The sequence below is a fragment of the Rutidosis leptorrhynchoides genome, chromosome 3 (genome assembly GCF_046630445.1).
Source record: "Rutidosis leptorrhynchoides isolate AG116_Rl617_1_P2 chromosome 3, CSIRO_AGI_Rlap_v1, whole genome shotgun sequence".
Taxonomy (NCBI): domain Eukaryota; kingdom Viridiplantae; phylum Streptophyta; class Magnoliopsida; order Asterales; family Asteraceae; genus Rutidosis; species Rutidosis leptorrhynchoides.
The window spans coordinates 291,158,249-291,177,813 of record NC_092335.1 but is presented as its reverse complement, the minus strand read 5'-3'; positions in this window follow the sequence as shown (position 1 = coordinate 291,177,813).

Genomic DNA, 19,565 nt, shown 5'->3' with positions numbered 1-19,565 from the left:
TATAAGAATATCCCCATCATTCCGGGACACCCTTCGGATATGATATAAATTTCGAAGTACTAAAGCATCCGGTACTTTGGATGGGGTTTGTTAGGCCCAATAGATCTATCTTTAGGATTCGCGTCAATTAGGGTGTCTGTTCCCTAATTCTTAGATTACCAGACTTAATAAAAAGGGGCATATTCGATTTCGATAATTCAACCAAAGAATGTAGTTTCACGTCCTTGTGTCTATTTTGTAAATCATTTATAAAACCTGCATGTATTCTCATCCCAAAAATATTAGCTTTTAAAAGTGAGACTATAACTCACTTTCACAGATTTTTACTTCGTCGGGAAGTAAGACTTGGCCACTGGTTGATTCACGAACCTATAATAATATATACATATATATCAAAGTATGTTCAAAATATATTTAGAACACTTTTAATATATTTTGATGTTTTAAGTTTATTAAGTCTGCTGTCCTCGTTAGTAACCTACAACTAGTTGTCCACAGTTAGATGTACAAAAATAAATCGATAAATATTATCTTGAATCAATCCACGACCCAGTGTATACGTATCTCAGTATTGATCACAACTCAAACTATATATATTTTGGAATCAACCTCAACCCTGTATAGCTAACTCCAACATTCACATATAGAGTGTCTATGGTTGTTCCGAAATATATATAGATGTGTCGACATGATAGGTCGAAACATTGTATACGTGTCTATGGTATCTCAAGATTACATAATATACAATACAAGTTGATTAAGTTATGGTTGGAATAGATTTGTTATCAATTTTCACGTAGCTAAAATGAGAAAAAATTATCCAATCTTGTTTTACCCATAACTTCTTCATTTTAAATCCGTTTTGAGTGAATCAAATTGCTATGGTTTCATATTGAACTCTATTTTATGAATCTAAACAGAAAAAGTATAGGTTTATAGCCAGAAAAATAAGTTATAAGTCATTTTTGTAAATGTAGTCATTTCAGTCGAAAGAACGACGTCTAGATGACCATTTTAGAAAACATACTTCCACTTTGAGTTTAACCATAATTTTTGGATATAGTTTCATGTTTATAATAAAAATCATTTTCCCAGAATAACAACTTTTAAATCAAAGTTTATCATAGTTTTTAATTAACTAACCCAAAACAGCCCGCGGTGTTACTACGACAGGTTTAAATCATTAAGTTAGCATATCATATAGATATAGAACATGTGTTTAGTTGATTTTAAAAGTCAAGTTAGAAGGATTAACTTTTGTTTGCGAACAAGTTTAGAATTAACTAAACTATGTTCTAGTGATTACAAGTTTAAACCTTCGAATAAGATAGCTTTAGATGTATGAATCGAATGATGTTATGAACATCATTACTACCTTAAGTTCCTTGGATAAACCTACTGGAAAAGAGAAAAATGGATCTAGCTTCAACGGATCCTTGGATGGCTCGAAGTTCTTGAAGCAGAATCATGACACGAAAACAAGTTCAAGTAAGATCATCACTTAAAATAAGATTGTTATAGTTATAGAAATTGAACCAAAGTTTGAATATGATTATTACCTTGTATTAGAATGATAACCTACTGTAAGAAACAAAGATTTCTTGAGGTTGGATGATCACCTTACAAGATTGGAAGTGAGCTTGCAAACTTGAAAGTATTCTTGATTTTATGTAACTAGAACTTGTAGAATTTATGAAGAACACTTAGAACTTGAAGATAGAACTTGAGAGAGATCAATTAGATGAAGAAAATTGAAGAATGAATGTGTTTGTAGGTGTTTTTGGTCTTTGGTTTATGGATTAGATATAAAGGATATGTAATTTTGTTATCATGTAAATAAGTAATGAATGATTACTCATATTTTTGTAATTTTATGAGATATTTCATGCTAGTTGCCAAATGATGGTTCCCACATGTGTTAGGTGACTCACATGGGCTGCTAAGAGCTGATCATTGGAGTGTATATACCAATAGTACATACATCTAAAAGCTGTGTATTGTACGAGTACGAATACGGGTGCATACGAGTAGAATTGTTGATGAAACTGAACGTGGATGTAATTGTAAGCATTTTTGTTAAGTAGAAGTATTTTGATAAGTGTATTGAAGTCTTTCAAAAGTGTATAAATACATATTAAAACACTACATGTATATACATTTTAACTGAGTCGTTAAGTCATCGTTAGTCGTTACATGTAAATGTTGTTTTGAAACCTTTAGGTTAACGATCTTGTTGAATGTTGTTAACCCATTGTTTATTATAACAAATGAGATGTTAAATCGTTATATTATCATGATATTATGATATATAATATATCTTAGTATGATATATATACAGTTAAATGTCGTTACAACGATAATCGTTACATATATGTCTCGTTTCTAAATCATTAAGTTAGTAGTCTTGTTTTTACATATGTAGTTCATTGTTAATATACTTAATGATATGTTTACTTATAATAATATCATGTTAACTATATATATAACCATATATATGTCATCATATAGTTTTTACAAGTTTTAACGTTCGTGAATCACCGGTCAACTTGGGTGGTCAATTGTCTATATGAAACCTATTTCAATTAATCGAGTCTTAACAAGTTTGATTGCTTAACATGTTGGAAACACTTAATCATGTAAATAACAATCTCATTTAATATATATATAAACATGGAAAAGTTCGGGTCACTACAGTACCTACCCGTTAAATAAATTTCGTCCCGAAATTTTAAGCAGTTGGAGGTGTTGACGTATCTTCTGGAAATAAATACGGGTATTTCTTCTTCATCTGATCTTCACGCTCCCAGGTGAACTCGGGTCCTCTACGAGCATTCCATCGAACCTTAACAATTAGTATCTTGTTTTCTTTAAGTCTCTTAACCTCACGATCCATTATTTCGACGGGTTCTTCAATGAATTGAAGTTTTTCATTGATTTGGATTTCGTCCAACGGAATAGTGAGACTTCTTTAGCAAAACATTTCTTCAAATTTGAGACTTGAAAAGTGTTATGTACAGCCGCGAGTTGTTGAGGTAGCTCCAGTTGGTAAGCTACTGGTCCGACACGATCTATAATCTTGAATGGTCCAATGTACCTTGAATTTAGTTTCCCCCGTTTACCAAATCGAACAACGCCTTTCCAAGGTGAAACCTTAAGCATGACCATTTCTCCAGTTTCAAACTCTTTATCTTTTCTTTTACTGTCCGCGTAGCTCTTTTGTCGACTCTGGGCGGTTTTCAATATTTGTTGAATTTGGATGATTTTCTCGGTAGTTTCTTGTATTATCTCCGGACCCGTAATCTGTCTATCCCCCACTTCACTCCAACAAATCGGAGACCTGCACTTTCTACCATAAAGTGCTTCAAACGGCGCCATCTCAATGCTTGAATGGTAGCTGTTGTTGTAGGAAAATTCTGCTAACGGTAGATGTTAATCCCAACTGTTTCCGAAATCAATAACACATGCTCGTAGCATGTCTTCAAGCATTTGTATCGTCCTTTTGCTCTGTACATCAGTTTGTGGATGATAGGCAGTACTCATGTCTAGACGAGTTCCCAATGCTTGCTGTAATGTCTGCCAGAATCTTGAAATAAATCTGCCATCCCTATCAGAGATAATAGAGATTGGTATTCCATGTCTGGAGACGACTTCCTTCAAATACAGTCGTGCTAACTTCTCCATCTTGTCATCTTCTCTTATTGGCAGAAAGTATGCTGACTTGGTTAGACGATCAACTATTACCCAAATAGTATCATAACCACTTGCAGTCCTTGGCAATTTAGTAATGAATTCCATGGTAATGTTTTCCCATTTCCATTCCGGGATTTCAGGTTGTTGTAGTAGACCTGATGGTTTCTGATGTTCAGCTTTGACCTTAGAACACGTCAAACATTCTCCTACATATTTAGCAATATCGGCTTTCATACCTGGCCACCAAAAATGTTTCTTAAGATCCTTATACATCTTCCCCGTTCCAGGATGTATTGAGTATCTGGTTTTATGAGCTTCTCTAACTACCATTTCTCTCATATCTCCAAATTTAGGTACCCAAATTCTTTCAGCCCTATACCGGGTTCCGTCTTCCCAAATATTGAGATGCTTCTCCGATCCTTTGGGTATTTCATCCTTTAAATTTCCCTCTTTTAAAACCCCTTGTTGCGCCTCCTTAATTTGAGAAGTAACGTTAGTGTGAATCATTATATTCATAGATTTTACTCGAATGGGTTCTCTGTCCTTTCTGCTCAAGGCGTCGGCAACCACATTTGCCTTCCCCGGGTGGTAACGAATCTCAAAGTCGTAATCATTCAACAATTTAATCCACCTACGCTGCCTTATATTCAGTTGTTTCTGATTAAATATGTGTTGAAGACTTTTGTGGTCGGTATATATAATACTTTTGACCCCATATAAGTAGTGCCTCCAAGTCTTTAGTGCAAAAACAACCGCGCCTAATTCCAAATCATGCGTCGTATAATTTTGCTCGTGAATCTTCAATTGTCTAGATGCATAAGCAATCACCTTCGTTCGTTGCATTAATACACAACCGAGACCTTGCTTTGATGCGTCACCATAAATCACAAAATCATCATTCCCTTCAGGCAATGACAATATAGGTGTCGTAGTTAGCTTTTTCTTCAATAACTGAAACGCTTTCTCTTGTTCATCATTCCATTCAAATTTCTTCCCTTTATGCGTTAATGCAGTCAAGGGTTTTGCTATTCTGGAAAAGTCTTGGATGAACCTTCTGTAGTAACCAGCTAGTCCTAAAAACTGGCGTATGTGTTTCGGAGTTTTTGGGGTTTCCCACTTTTCAACAGTTTCTATCTTTGCCGGATCCACCTTAATACCTTCTTTGTTCACTATTTGACTGAGGAATTGAACTTCTTCCAACCAAAATGCACACTTTGAAAACTTAGCGTACAATTCTTCCTTCCCCAATACTTCTAACACCTTTCTCAAATGTTCACCGTGTTCTTGGTCATTCTTTGAGTAAATAAGTATGTCATCAATGAAAACAATGACAAACTTGTCAAGGTATGGTCCACACACTCGGTTCATAAGGTCCATGAACACAGCTGGTGCATTAGTTAAACCAAACGGCATGACCATAAACTCGTAATGACCGTAACGTGTTCTGAAAGCAGTCTTTGGAATATCATCTTCTTTCACCCGCATTTGATGATACCCGGAACGTAAGTCAATCTTTGAATAAACCGACGAGCCTTGTAGTTGATCAAATAAGTCGTCAATTCTTGGCAGTGGATAACGGTTTTTGATGGTAAGTATGTTCAACTCTCTGTAGTCAATACACAACCTAAATGTACCATCCTTCTTTTTGACAAACAAAACAGGAGCTCCCCATGGTGATGTGCTTGGTCGAATGAAACCACGTTCTAATAGTTCTTGCAGTTGGCTTTGCAGTTCTTTCATCTCGCTAGGTGCGAGTCTATAAGGAGTACGAGCTATTGGTGCAGCTCCTGGTACAAGATCTATTTGAAATTCAACAGATCGATGTGGAGGTAGTCCCGGTAATTCTTTCGGAAATACATCGGGAAATTCTTTTGTGACGGGAACATCATTGATGCTCTTTTCTTCAGTTTGTACTTTCTCGACTTGTGCTAGAATAGCATAGCAACCTTTTCTTATTAGTTTTTGTACCTTCAAATTACTAATAAGATGTAGCTTCACGTTGCCCTTTTCTCCGTACACCATTAAGGGTTCTCCTTCTTCTCGTACAATGCGAATTGCATTTTTATAACATACGATCTCTGCTTTCACCTTCTTCAGCCAGTCCATGCCAACTATTACATCAAAACTCCCTAACTCTACTGGTATCAAAACAATCTTATATATTTCGCTACCCAGTTTAATTTCTCGATTCCGGCATATATTATCTGCTGAAATTAATTTACCGTTTGCTAATTCGAGTAAAAATTTACTATCCAATGGCGTCAATGGACAACTTAATTTAGCACAAAAATCTCTACTCATATAGCTTCTATCCGCACCCGAATCAAATAAAACGTAAGCAGATTTATTGTCAATAAGAAACGTACCCGTAACAAGCTCCGGGTCTTCCTGTGCCTCTGCCGCATTAATATTGAAAACTCTTCCGCGGCCTTGTCCATTCGTGTTCTCCCGGTTCGGGCAATTTCTAATAATGTGGCCCAGTTTTCCACATTTATAACAAACTACATTGGCATAACTTGCTCCGACACTACTTGCTCCGCCATTACTCGTTCTGACACCATTTGTTCCTTTCGTTCTGTTAACCCCTGGTCCGTAGACCTCACACTTCGCCACGCTATGACCATTTATTTTACACTTGTTGCAAAATTTGGTGCAGAACCCCGAGTGATACTTTTCACACCTTTGGCATAGCTGCTTCTGATTGTTGTTGTTGTTGCGGTTGTTATTGTTGTTGGGATGATTGTTGTAGTTGCTGTTGTTGTTGTTGTTGTTGTTGGGCCATTTGTTGTAGTTGCGATTGATGTTGCGATTGTTGGGATAATTGTTGCGATTATTATTGTAATTGCTGTTGTTGTTGTATTGGTGATTCTTATCACCGTTTTCCTCCCACTTTCTTTTGACTTGCTTCACATTGGCCTCTTCAGTCGTCTGTTCTTTAATTCTTTCCTCAATCTGGTTCACTAGTTTGTGAGCCATTCTACATGCCTGTTGTATGGAGGCGGGCTCGTGTGAACTTATATCTTCTTGGATTCTTTCCGGTAATCCTTTCACAAACGCGTCGATCTTCTCTTCCTCATCTTCGAACGCTCCCGGACACAATAGGCACAATTCTGTGAATCGTCTTTCGTACGTGGTAATATCAAATCCTTGGGTTCGTAACCCTCTAAGTTCTGTCTTGAGCTTATTGACCTCAGTTCTGGGACGGTACTTCTTGTTCATCAAGTGCTTGAATGCTGACCACGGTAGTGCGTACGCATCATCTTGTCCCACTTGCTCTAGATAGGTATTCCACCATGTTAACGCAGAACCTGTGAAGGTATGCGTAGCGTACTTCTCTTTGTCCTCTTCAGTACACTTACTTATGGCAAACACCGATTCGACCTTCTCGGTCCACCGTTTCAATCCGATCGGTCCTTCAGTTCCATCAAATTCCAAAGGTTTGTAGGCAGTGAATTCTTTGTTGGTGCATCCTACACGATTTCCTGTACTGCTAGATCCAAGGTTATTGTTGGTATGTAGCGCAGCCTGTACTACGGCTATGTTTGAAGCTAGAAAAGTACGGAATTCCTCTTCATTCATATTCACAGTGTGTCGAGTAGTCGGTGCCATTTCCTTCAAAATAGTCAAATGGAACAAGTTAATCATACAGAATATTAAGAGTAGTTAATAGTATTTCGTAGCATAATATGAACTCATTTATAAAAGCTTTTTCTTTATATTAGCGTTTTATAAGTTTAAATTCGGGTAGTTCCTACCCGTTAAGTTCATACTTAGTAGCTAATATACAATTCAACTACTACAATTCTATATGAAAAACTGATTATAATAATATTTCGCGTTCAAACTTTTATACAATATTTTACAAACTTACAATACCGCTTATTTTACATAAAGCATGAAATATAGCACACAATAACTTTGATACAAGATAGTTGTGAAGATAATTCTAGCTAGTACACAAGTCGTTCAGCAAAGGCAATAAAGACACGTAATTCATACGTCCAGAAACAAGTCATGCATTCTGGTTTTACTAGGACTACTTCCCATCCTTGGTCTTGTGGAACATAATCGTTATGGCCATTGATAAGACAGCGTGTTGTAACGTCGTCAAAGGGACGAGGGTTACGTAATGACCAACAGTCTCGTAATAACCTAGAAACCTCATTTCTTACCCCAATTACCAACTCCGTCACTTAAGGGAATGTTTTGTTTAATAGTTGTAGCCCGATGTTCTTTTTCTCACTTTGGTGAGAAGCGAACATTACTAACCCATAAGCATAGCATGCTTCTTTATGTTGCATGTTAGCCGCTTTTTCTAAATCATGAAGTCCTATATTCGGATACATTGAGTCAAAATAATTTCTTAACCCATTGCGTAAAATAGCATTTGGGTTCCCCGCAATATATGCGTCAAAGTAAACACATCGTAACTTATGGATTTCCCAATGTGATATCCCCCATCTTTCAAACGAAAGTCTCTTATAAACCAAGACATTCTTGGAACGTTCTTCGAATGTCTTACAAACTGATTTTGCCTTAAATAGTTGTGCCGAGGAATTCTGACCGACTCTAGACAAGATTTCATCAATCATGTCTCCGGGTAGGTCTCTTAAAATATTGGGTTTTCTATCCATTTTGTGTTTTTAAACTGTAAAATAGACAAGAGTTAGATTCATAAAAAAATTACTTATTAATACAAGCAATTTTTACATATATCATAAAGCATAAGCACACTGTATTACATATATTACACCTCACGAATACAACTATCTTATTCCGACTCGCTCGTTTCTTCTTCTTCGGTTTTGGTTCGTTTTGCCAAGTTTCTAGGGATATATGATGTTCCCCTAATAGGAGCTGTCGTTTTCCACAACGGTTTAGAAAAACCTGGTGGTTTAGAGGTTCCCGGGTCATTGTTACAACTTAAGGGCTTCGGGGGTTGACGATACATATAAAGTTCATCGGGGTTGGAATTAGATTTCTCTATTTTTATGCCCTTTCCCTTATTATTTTCTTTTGCCTTTTTAAATTCAGTTGGGGTAATTTCTATAACATCATCGGAATTCTCGTCGGAATCCGATTCATCGAAGAATTGGTAATCCTCCCAATATTTTGCTTCCTTGGCGGAAACACCATTGACCATAATTTACCTTGGTCGGTTGGTTGAGGATTTTTCTTTTACTTAACCGTTTTATTATTTCCCCCACCGGTTCTATTTCCTCCTCCGGTTCCTCCTCTTCCGGTTCTGATTCTTCTTCCGGTTCCGACTCTTCTTCCGGTTCCTCTTCGGAAACTTGTGAATCAGTCCATGAATCATTCCAATTTACATTTGACTCTTCAATATTATTAGGTGAGTCAATGGGATTTGTGCTAGAGGTAGATATCTATCACACAATATCAAACATGTTAAGAGATTAATATATCACATAATATATACATGTTAATAATATATAGTTTCCAACAAAAATGTTAAGCAATCATTTTTAAAGAAAACACGGTCGAAGTCCAGACTCACTAATGCATCCTAACAAACTCGATAAGACACACTAATGCAAAATTCTTGTTCTCTAAGACCAACGCTCTGATACCAACTGAAATGTCCCGTTCTTATTGATTAAAAACGTTCCATATTAATTGATTTCGTTACGAGGTTTTGACCTCTATATGAGACGTTTTTCAAAGACTGCATTCATTTTTAAAACAAACCATAACCTTTATTTCATAAATAAAGGTTTAAAAAGCTTTACGTAGATTATCAAATAATGATAATCTAAAATATCCTGTTTACACACGACCATTACATAATGGTTTACAATACAAATATGTACATCGAAATCAGTTTCTTGAATGCAGTTTTTACACAATATCATACAAACATGGACTCCAAATCTTGTCCTTATTTTAGTATGCAACAGCGGAAGCTCTTAGTATTCACCTGAGAATAAACATGCTTTAAACGTCAACAAAAATGTTGGTGAGTTATAGGTTTAACCTATATATATCAAATCGTAACAATAGACCACAAGATTTCATATTTCAAGACACATCCCATACATAGAGATAAAAATCATTCATATGGTGAACACCTGGTAACCGACATTAACAAGATGCATATATAAGAATATCCCCATCATTCCGGGACACCCTTCGGATATGATATAAATTTCGAAGTACTAAAGCATCCGGTACTTTGGATGGGGTTTGTTAGGCCCAATAGATATATCTTTAGGATTCGCGTCAATTAGGGTGTCTGTTCCCTAATTCTTAGATTACCAGACTTAATAAAAAGGGGCATATTCAATTTCGATAATTCAACCATAGAATGTAGTTTCACGTACTTATGTCTATTTTGTAAATCATTTATAAAACCTGCATGTATTCTCATCCCAAAAATATTAGATTTTAAAAGTGGGACTATAACTCACTTTCACAGATTTTTACTTCGTCGGGAAGTAAGACTTGGCCACTGGTTGATTCACGAACCTATAACAATATATACATATATATCAAAGTATGTTCAAAATATATTTACAATACTTTTAATATATTTTGATGTTTTAAGTTTATTAAGTCAGCTGTCCTCGTTAGTAACCTACAACTAGTTGTTCACAGTTAGATGTACAGAAATAATTCGATAAATATTATATTGAATCAATCCACGACCCAGTGTATACGTATCTCAGTATTGATCACAACTCAAACTATATATATTTTGGAATCAACCTCAACCCTGTATAGCTAACTCCAACATTCACATATAGAGTGTCTATGGTTGTTCCGAAATATATATAGATATGTCGACATGATAGGTCGAAAGATTGTATACGTGTCTATGGTATCTCAAGATTACATAATATACAATACAAGTTGATTAAGTTATGGTTGGAATAGATTTGTTACTAATTTTCACGTAGCTAAAATGAGAAAAATTATCCAATCTTGTTTTACCCATAACTTCTTCATTTTAAATCCGTTTTGAGTGAATCAAATTGCTATGGTTTCATATTGAACTCTATTTTATGAATCTAAACAGAAAAAGTATAGGTTTATAGTCGGAAAAATAAGTTACAAGTCATTTTTGTAAAGGTAGTCATTTCAGTCGAAAGAACAACGTCTAGATGACCATTTTAGAAAACATACTTCCACTTTGAGTTTAACCATAATTTTTGGATATAGTTTCATGTTCATAATAAACATAATTTTCCCAGAATAACAACTTTTAAATCAAATTTTATCATAGTTTTTAATTAACTAACCCAAAACAGCTCGCGGTGTTACTACGATGGCGTAAATTCGGTTTTACAGTATTTTTCGTGTTTCCAGGTTTTAAATCATTAAGTTAGCATATCATATAGATATAGAACATGTGTTTAGTTGATTTTAAAAGTCAAGTTAGAAGGATTAACTTTTGTTTGCGAACAAGTTTAGAATTAACTAAACTATGTTCTAGTGATTACAAGTTTAAACCTTCGAATAAGATAGCTTTATATGTATGAATCGAATGATGTTATGAACATCATTACTACCTTAAGTTCCTTGGATAAACCTACTGGAAAAGAGAAAAATGGATCTAGCTTCAACGGATCCTTGGATGGCTCGAAGTTCTTGAAGCAGAATCATGACACGAAAACAAGTTCAAGTAAGATCATCACTTGAAATAAGATTGTTATAGTTATAGAAATTGAACCAAAGTTTGAATATGATTATTACCTTGTATTAGAATGATAACCTACTATAAGAAACAAAGATTTCTTGAGGTTGGATGATCACCTTACAAGATTGGAAGTGAGCTAGCAAACTTGAAAGTATTCTTGATTTTATGTAACTAGAACTTGTAGAATTTATGAAGAACACTTAGAACTTGAAGATAGAACTTGAGAGAGATCAATTAGATGAATAAAATTGAAGAATGAAAGTGTTTGTAGGTGTTTTTGGTCGTTGGTGTATGGATTAGATATAAAGGATATGTAATTTAGTTTTCATGTAATTAAGTCATGAATGATTACTCATATTTTTGTAATTTTATGAGATATTTCATGCTAGTTGCCAAATGATGGTTCCCATATGTGTTAGGTGACTCACATGGGCTGCTAATAGCTGATCATTGGAGTGTATATACCAATATTACATACATCTAAAAGCTGTGTATTGTACGAGTACGAATACGGGTGCATACGAGTAGAATTGTTGATGAAACTGAACGAGGATGTAATTGTAAGCATTTTTGTTAAGTAGAATTATTTTGATAAGTGTATTGAAGTCTTTCAAAAGTGTATAAATACATATTAAAACACTACATGTATATACATTTTAACTGAGTCGTTAAGTCATCGTTAGTCGTTACATGTAAATGTTGTTTTGAAACCTTTAGGTTAACGATCTTGTTGAATGTTGTTAAACCATTGTTTATTATAACAAATGAGATGTTAAATTGTTATATTATCATGATATTATGATATATAATATATCTTAGTATGATATATATATACAGTTAAATGTCGTTACAACGATAATCGTTACATATATGTCTCGTTTCGAAATCATTAAGTTAGTAGTCTTGTTTTTACATATGTAGTTCATTGTTAATATACTTAATGATATGTTTAATTATCATAATATCATGTTAACTATATATATAACCATATATATGTGATCATATAGTTTTTACAAGTTTTAACGTTCGTGAATCACCGGTCAACTTGGGTGGTCAATTGTCTATATGAAACCTATTTCAATTAATCAAGTCTTAACAAGTTTGATTGCTTAAAATGTTGGAAACACTAAATCATGTAAATAACAATCTCATTTAATATATATATAAATATAAACATGGAAAAGTTCGGGTCACTACAATTTGTTCCTTTCGTTCTATTAACCCCTGGTCCGTAGACCTCACACTTCGCCGCGCTATGACCATTTATTTTACACTTTTTGCAAAATTTGGTGCCGAACCCCGAGTGATACTTTTCACACCTTTGGCATAGCTGCTTCAGATTGTTGTTGTTGTTGCGGTTGTTATTGTTGTTGGGATGATTGTTGTAGTTGCTGTTGTTGTTGTTGTTGTTGGGCCGTTTGTTGTAGTTGCGATTGATGTTGCGATTGTTGGAATAGTTGTTGTGATTATTGTTTTAATTGTTATTGCTGTTGTTGTTGTATTGGTGATTCTTATCACCGTTTTCCTCCCACTTTCTTTTTACTTGCTTCACATTGGCCTCTTCAGCTGCCTGTTCTTTAATTCTTTTCTCAATCTGGTTCACTAGTTTGTGAGCCATTCTACATGCCTGTTGTATGGAAGAGGGCTCATGTGAACTTATATCTTCTTGGATTCTTTCCGGTAATCCTTTCACAAACGCTTCGATCTTCTCTTCCTCATCTTCGAACGCTCTCGGACACAATAGGCACAATTATGTAAATCGTCTTTCGTACGTGGTAATATCAAATCCTTGGGTTCGTAACCCTCTAAGTTCTGTCTTGAGCTTATTGACCTCGGTTCTGGGAAGGTACTTCTCTTTCATCAAGTGCTTGAATTGTGAAGACCCATCCTAATCCATCCGGACGAAGTCCATATCGATTATAAACGATTCACAACAGTTGATTACATCGCGAGGTACTTGACCTCTATATGATACTTTTACAAATATTGCATTCATTTTTGAAAAGACAATCTTTCATTACATCGAAAGTTGACGGCATGCATACCATTTCATAATACATCTAACTATAATTGACTTAATAATAATCTTGATGAACTCAACGACTCGAATGCAACGTCTTTTGAAATATGCCATGAATGACTCCAAGTAATGTCTCTAATATGAGCTAATGCACAGCGGAAGATTTCTTTCATACCTGAGAATAAACATGCTTTAAAGTGTCAACCAAAAGGTTGGTGAGTTCATTAGCTTAACATAAATAATCATTTCATAATTTTAATAGACCACAAGATTTCATATTTCTATTTCTCATAAACATATGTCCCATGCATAGAGACAAAAATATCATTCATATGGATTGAACACCTGGTAACCGACATTAACAAGATGCATTTAAGAATATCCCCTATCATTCTGGGATCCTCCTTCGGACATGATATAAATTTTGAAGTACTAAAGCATCCGGTACTTTGGATGGGGCTTGTTGGGCCCGATAGATCTATCTTTAGAGTTCGCGTCAATTAGGGTGTCTGTTCCCTAATTCTTAGATTACCAGACTTAATAAAAAGGGGCATATTCGATTTCAATAATTCAACCATAGAATGTAGTTTCAATTACTTGTGTCTATTTCGTAAAACAGTTATAAAAACCGCGCATGTATTCTCAGTCCCAAAAATATATATTGCAAAAGCATTTAAAAAGGGATTAATGAAACTCACAGTACTGTATTTCATAGTAAAAATACATATGACGTCTTTGAACAAGTGTAGGGTTGGCCTCGGATTCACGAACCTATATCATTTATATATATATTAAGACATATAATCGTAATAGAGCAACTATATATATATATATATATATATATATATATATATATATATATATATATATATATATATATATATATATATATATATATATATATATATATATATATATATATATATATATATATATTGTTATTATTAATTTACTTGTTATACTATATATTATTTAGATAAATTTAATATGTTTAGTTTATATGTTTAATATAACTATTATTTATCATTAATAACAAAAATGTATATTAAAGTTTATATATGATAAAAAAAAAATATTTATACATCAATTAATGTCTTTTGTATTTTGCTTAATTAATATCTTTTTAATGATAAGAATAGAGTGTAATGTGTTGTATATAAAAATATCTATGTATAATAATATAATTTTAGTGATAACAAAGTAATAATTTTAGTAAGAATAATAATAATAATAATTAAGTTTAATAATAACAATACTAATAATCATATTAATAATAATAATGATAAGATTAATAATCATACTTAGGTTATTAATAATAATAATACTAATAATGATAAAATGATACAATTACTAATATTTATAAAAATATTAATAAGTTGCATTATTTTGTCATAAATTATAATGTTTGAAATGATAATTTTATTATGTTCCTAATAATGATGATGATAATAATAATAATAATAATAATAATAATAATAATAATAATAATAATAATAATAATAATAATAATAATAATAATAACAACAATAATAATAACAATAATAATAATTATTATTATTTTTAAGAATTTAAAACTACCTCTTAATGCTTTCTAAAAAGAAATGTCGCAGACTAGACTCGAACCCTTGACCTCCAGTTCAACCCTAACACTCCAAACCATTTTTCTGTTTTGTATTTCCTGAATAATTTCTTAGATCAAATCTACTTATTCCGTCATTCTTTTTAAACCATAATAGAAACAACGAATTAAGCTAGCAGTGGCATTGGATCTTCAGCATTCGTTTTGTCATTCTATAAACGGATCATGGCCCATACACAAGACATTAGCCCAACGATTAATCTAAGGAAACATGGTCCAATAGTGACTCAATTCGTGGCCCAATAGAATTCTTGGCCCAACACACTAACCCTACGGCCCAACCAGCAAAACAAACCCAACAGACCACACAGCTTTTAAAAAGAAAAATAACTTGCAGTCTCCTGGTTTCGAACCCACGACCTCTCGAACAAACACATACGCCCAAACCATTAAACCACTCACTAGTTTTCTGAATTAAATCACACAGTGAGCTTCTTTACCAAGAATTGTTGTCTCCTACATAAAATAAAATTTCACAACAGCAGCAGCATTATCCAACATCACTTTTCATCATTAAGCCCTAAATCATCATCGTCTCTATCATCATTCTGATCACCAATTTATCAACAACATCGCACCTCTAACGTCCATCATCATCATTAACATCACGATCTCATCATCATTTTTACCTCCACTTCATCGATCATCTTTATCATCATTATGATCATCATTATCATAATCGTTATCATCATCATCATCTTTTCATCATAGTGACATGATCATAACTTCACCATCATAATCATACGTAACATATTGCCATCTTTTTAATCACAACAGCGAATAGCAACAGAGAGAAAACGCAGCAACTAGATGAAGTTTATGATGGTTGGTTCACGATCACAATAGGAAGGAGAGAGAAGAAAAAAAAATGAAGGTTGAAGTGTTTTCTTATTCGAACAGAAACGGTAGTTGTGGGTTACGATTGGGAAAAGAAACAGAAGTGCAGTAGCTTCGACACCATTACTATTCATCTGGATTTCACGACTTGATCGTAACAGGAACAAGATAGACAGCAGTTAGTAATAGGAAACGTTTTTGTAGCAGTAGCAGTGATTCAATTATGGTGGTAGGGTTTACAGAGATGGTGATCATAGATTGACGAGGGTGGTGTTTGGTTTGTAGAGTGGTGAGGTTGTAATAGTTTGATGAATTTATCCATGATGGTGGTTTGATTGTGGGTGTTTTCCGGACGAGAAGAGGAGGGAAGAAGGGGAGAGAAGGTGGTGGCTCGTTGGTGTTCGGAGGTTCACGGTTTAAAAAAAATGAAACAGAAACACGGTAACTTGTCTTCTTCATTGCATCATTGTATTAATTTGCAGGGTCCTAACCGAAGTGGTTGATGGTTACGATTAAGGTATATATAACTATGTAAGTATATGTATATATTATGTGTTCTTCATAAGTAAATATATATATATATATATATATATATATATATATATATATATATAAATATATAATAATAGGTAGATGGTGGACAGTTGGAAGAAAGTAGATGGCATAATAATGATTCAATCAATCACATATGTCCAATAATTCTCAATTCACGGATCATTAATTTGATTCTCTTTTTACATATATAATTCATAAGTAATAATATGAATATAATATTAATTATAATATAATTTAAAATTAATAATTATAATAATAATAATATAATATTCAATGAAAAGTCTTGGTGATATGAAATGAAACAAATTCAGTACAGTAAAGCATCCTCATATCTTAACTCCATCTACCGACAATTTATCCGGATAGCTATATCGTGTCCATTGTTTAAACAGTTAACGTATAAAAGTGTCCCTAAAAATCCTAAATTTTTAGATTAAATATATTTAATTATTTCACCCATTACCTGTTTGAAACCTGATCAAAAAAGTTCGAACATTATTTATTTTCTGTTCCAATTTTATATGTACGGGGTACCAAGACTTAGTTCGAAGAGGTAAAAAAAAATATTTATCAAAACTATTATCTTTTTATTCAAATTTTGGAACAACTTTTATTTTAAAACTTCATATATATATATTAGACCTATTTTAACAATAATTAAACGTCAACCGAAAGTTACAGACATTTACTATTTAAACTCAAAATTAATTATATTTAATATATACTATGTATATATATAAACAGTTTTAAATAACAAAATTTACTATGCAAATAAATATATATTAAATAATTAAATTAAATATGACGATATATATATACAAAAATTATACATATAAAATAATAGTTTTTATTACAATGTAATTTACTGTACATACTTATTTATAACTATAAATATATATAATAGTTTATTAGTGTTCATGTCATTATCTATATTATACATATATTTATATATACACACACACACACACAATATATATATATATATATATATATATATATATATATATATATATATATATATATATATATATATATATATATATCCACACATTTACAAGCAATGGTTCGTGAATCATCGGGGACAGTGGAATGGTAATTGAATATTTGAAACAGTTTCAAATTTTTGAGACTCAACATTACAGACTTTGCTTATCGTGTCGAATTCATATAAAGATTAAGTTTAAATTTGGTCGAAAATTTCCGGGTCACTACAGTACCTACCCGTTAAAGAAATTTCTTCCCGAAATTTGGGTGAGGTGGTCATGGTTAACAATAAAAATGTTTTCATGACGAATATGAGTTGATAAATAGAGTTTTATCATCATTGAGTAGTATGGATAAAATGATTCGATTAATCGAAGCATATGAATGAAGCTATCACAAAAGATCGAGATGAAGAAATGGAGATTTTTCATAACTTTTAACGTAGTCGCGATTGAATTCAGAAAATAAGGTGCGTCTTAACTTTTGACGTTGTCTTGGTTGAATTCCGGAATTTAAGGGATTTTAAGAAAATTTTCGAAATCTAAAAGATTTGATTCTTCGGCGAATAAGGGAATTAAGATCTCTATAATTAAATGCGTTGATCTGCCTCGATTACTCTGTCTGATATTTCCATTATAAATTTACCTTTTTCGTTCCATTAGTTTCCACCACTTCTATACCTTCTTTCTCAGTTCATATATCCAAAAGATTATAATAATGCTTAATTCGGTTCTAATCCTTGTTCTTATTCTGACTATCGCAATGATCGTTCTTCTTTTCCTACTCCCACCGGAAGAATCTGTTTATTTCTACTATGCTCTAGGGATTATTGTATTTATAATCCTCCCGTGTCTTTATATTGCCATACGTACTGATATCCACGGTTTGTAATTTTGGTGTTGTCATTGGGCTTTATATTTCCTCTTATATTTTGGATCTCTTTGCCTTGTTATTATCCTCTCGACCTCTAGTAAAGCAAGTAATAGTCCAGAATTCATAGATATGAATCTCGAAATAATCATAGTTAATGTTTTAAGAAGGAAATTGTAATGGTACGATCTTGACTTGTCAAGTTACCAGAATATCACGGAAAAGATAGAACTATCTAGAAAAATATTTTCTTGATATGTTTATATATCAGATAAGATGTAAGAGTCGTGTAACATGGCACATGATGATGTTATAATCTGTGAATCATCATGTCCCATTTAGAAACTCAGCATGACTTACTGTAATATAATCACGTTGATCAAGTGTCATTATATTATACTAACTCATGCATCAGTTCCCAACACTACTTCAAAACATTCGTATTTTAAACTCAAAAGTTTACAGAATATAGAAACTAACAGTTTCTATATGATGTAACACTGATAACAAGAAGAGATTAATGATTTCAGATATGATTAGTTATGAAAATATCTTCAGAAATATGGAGGATATTTATAATGAAAGATACGATTATATCTTGGAATTTCTAATATCGATGGATGATGAAGAAGATTTATCCGTAAGGGTTTAGATTCGGAAGCAAGGTATTCGCTAAAGATTTCATCAGAAACAGAATCATTTGGATTCTTTGAAGTCAAACTTATTCTTTGTGATTTGTCCATGGCTTTCTTCATAGTTTCGCATAATCTGCTTTTCGGTACTAAATTTTCTATTGAATGTTTCCAATATAATGATACACAGGAAGCACGAAGAGGTATATAATTTCGGACGAGAATATTTATGAAAATATCCTCAGAAATATCGAAGATATTGATGATGATATTTTGGAATCTCTAAGTTCGATGGTTGATGGAGAAAGATTTTCCGCAAGATTTTAACATGACTTCGGAGCAAGATATTCTCTAAAGATTTCAACGGATCCATAATTACCTGAATCCTTTGAATATAGGGTTTGGTCCTTGTATTTGTCCTTGGTCTCCTTCTTGGGTAGCTCAATCTGTTTTTCAATACCCAATTTTCTATCGAGCGTTCCTAACACTCCTTTCTTTATCATCAAACTTTTGGTTGTTTAGACCATCTACCATTTTTCTATTTCCTCTGCATTTAATGCTATGATATCTGAATCATCGGTTATTAATCCGAGGTGGTTTCAGAAAAATTGTGTTTTTAGATGATTAAACGCTGATGGTAATATGGTGGAATATGAAAGGTTTTCTGGTAACAATAAAAGAGCA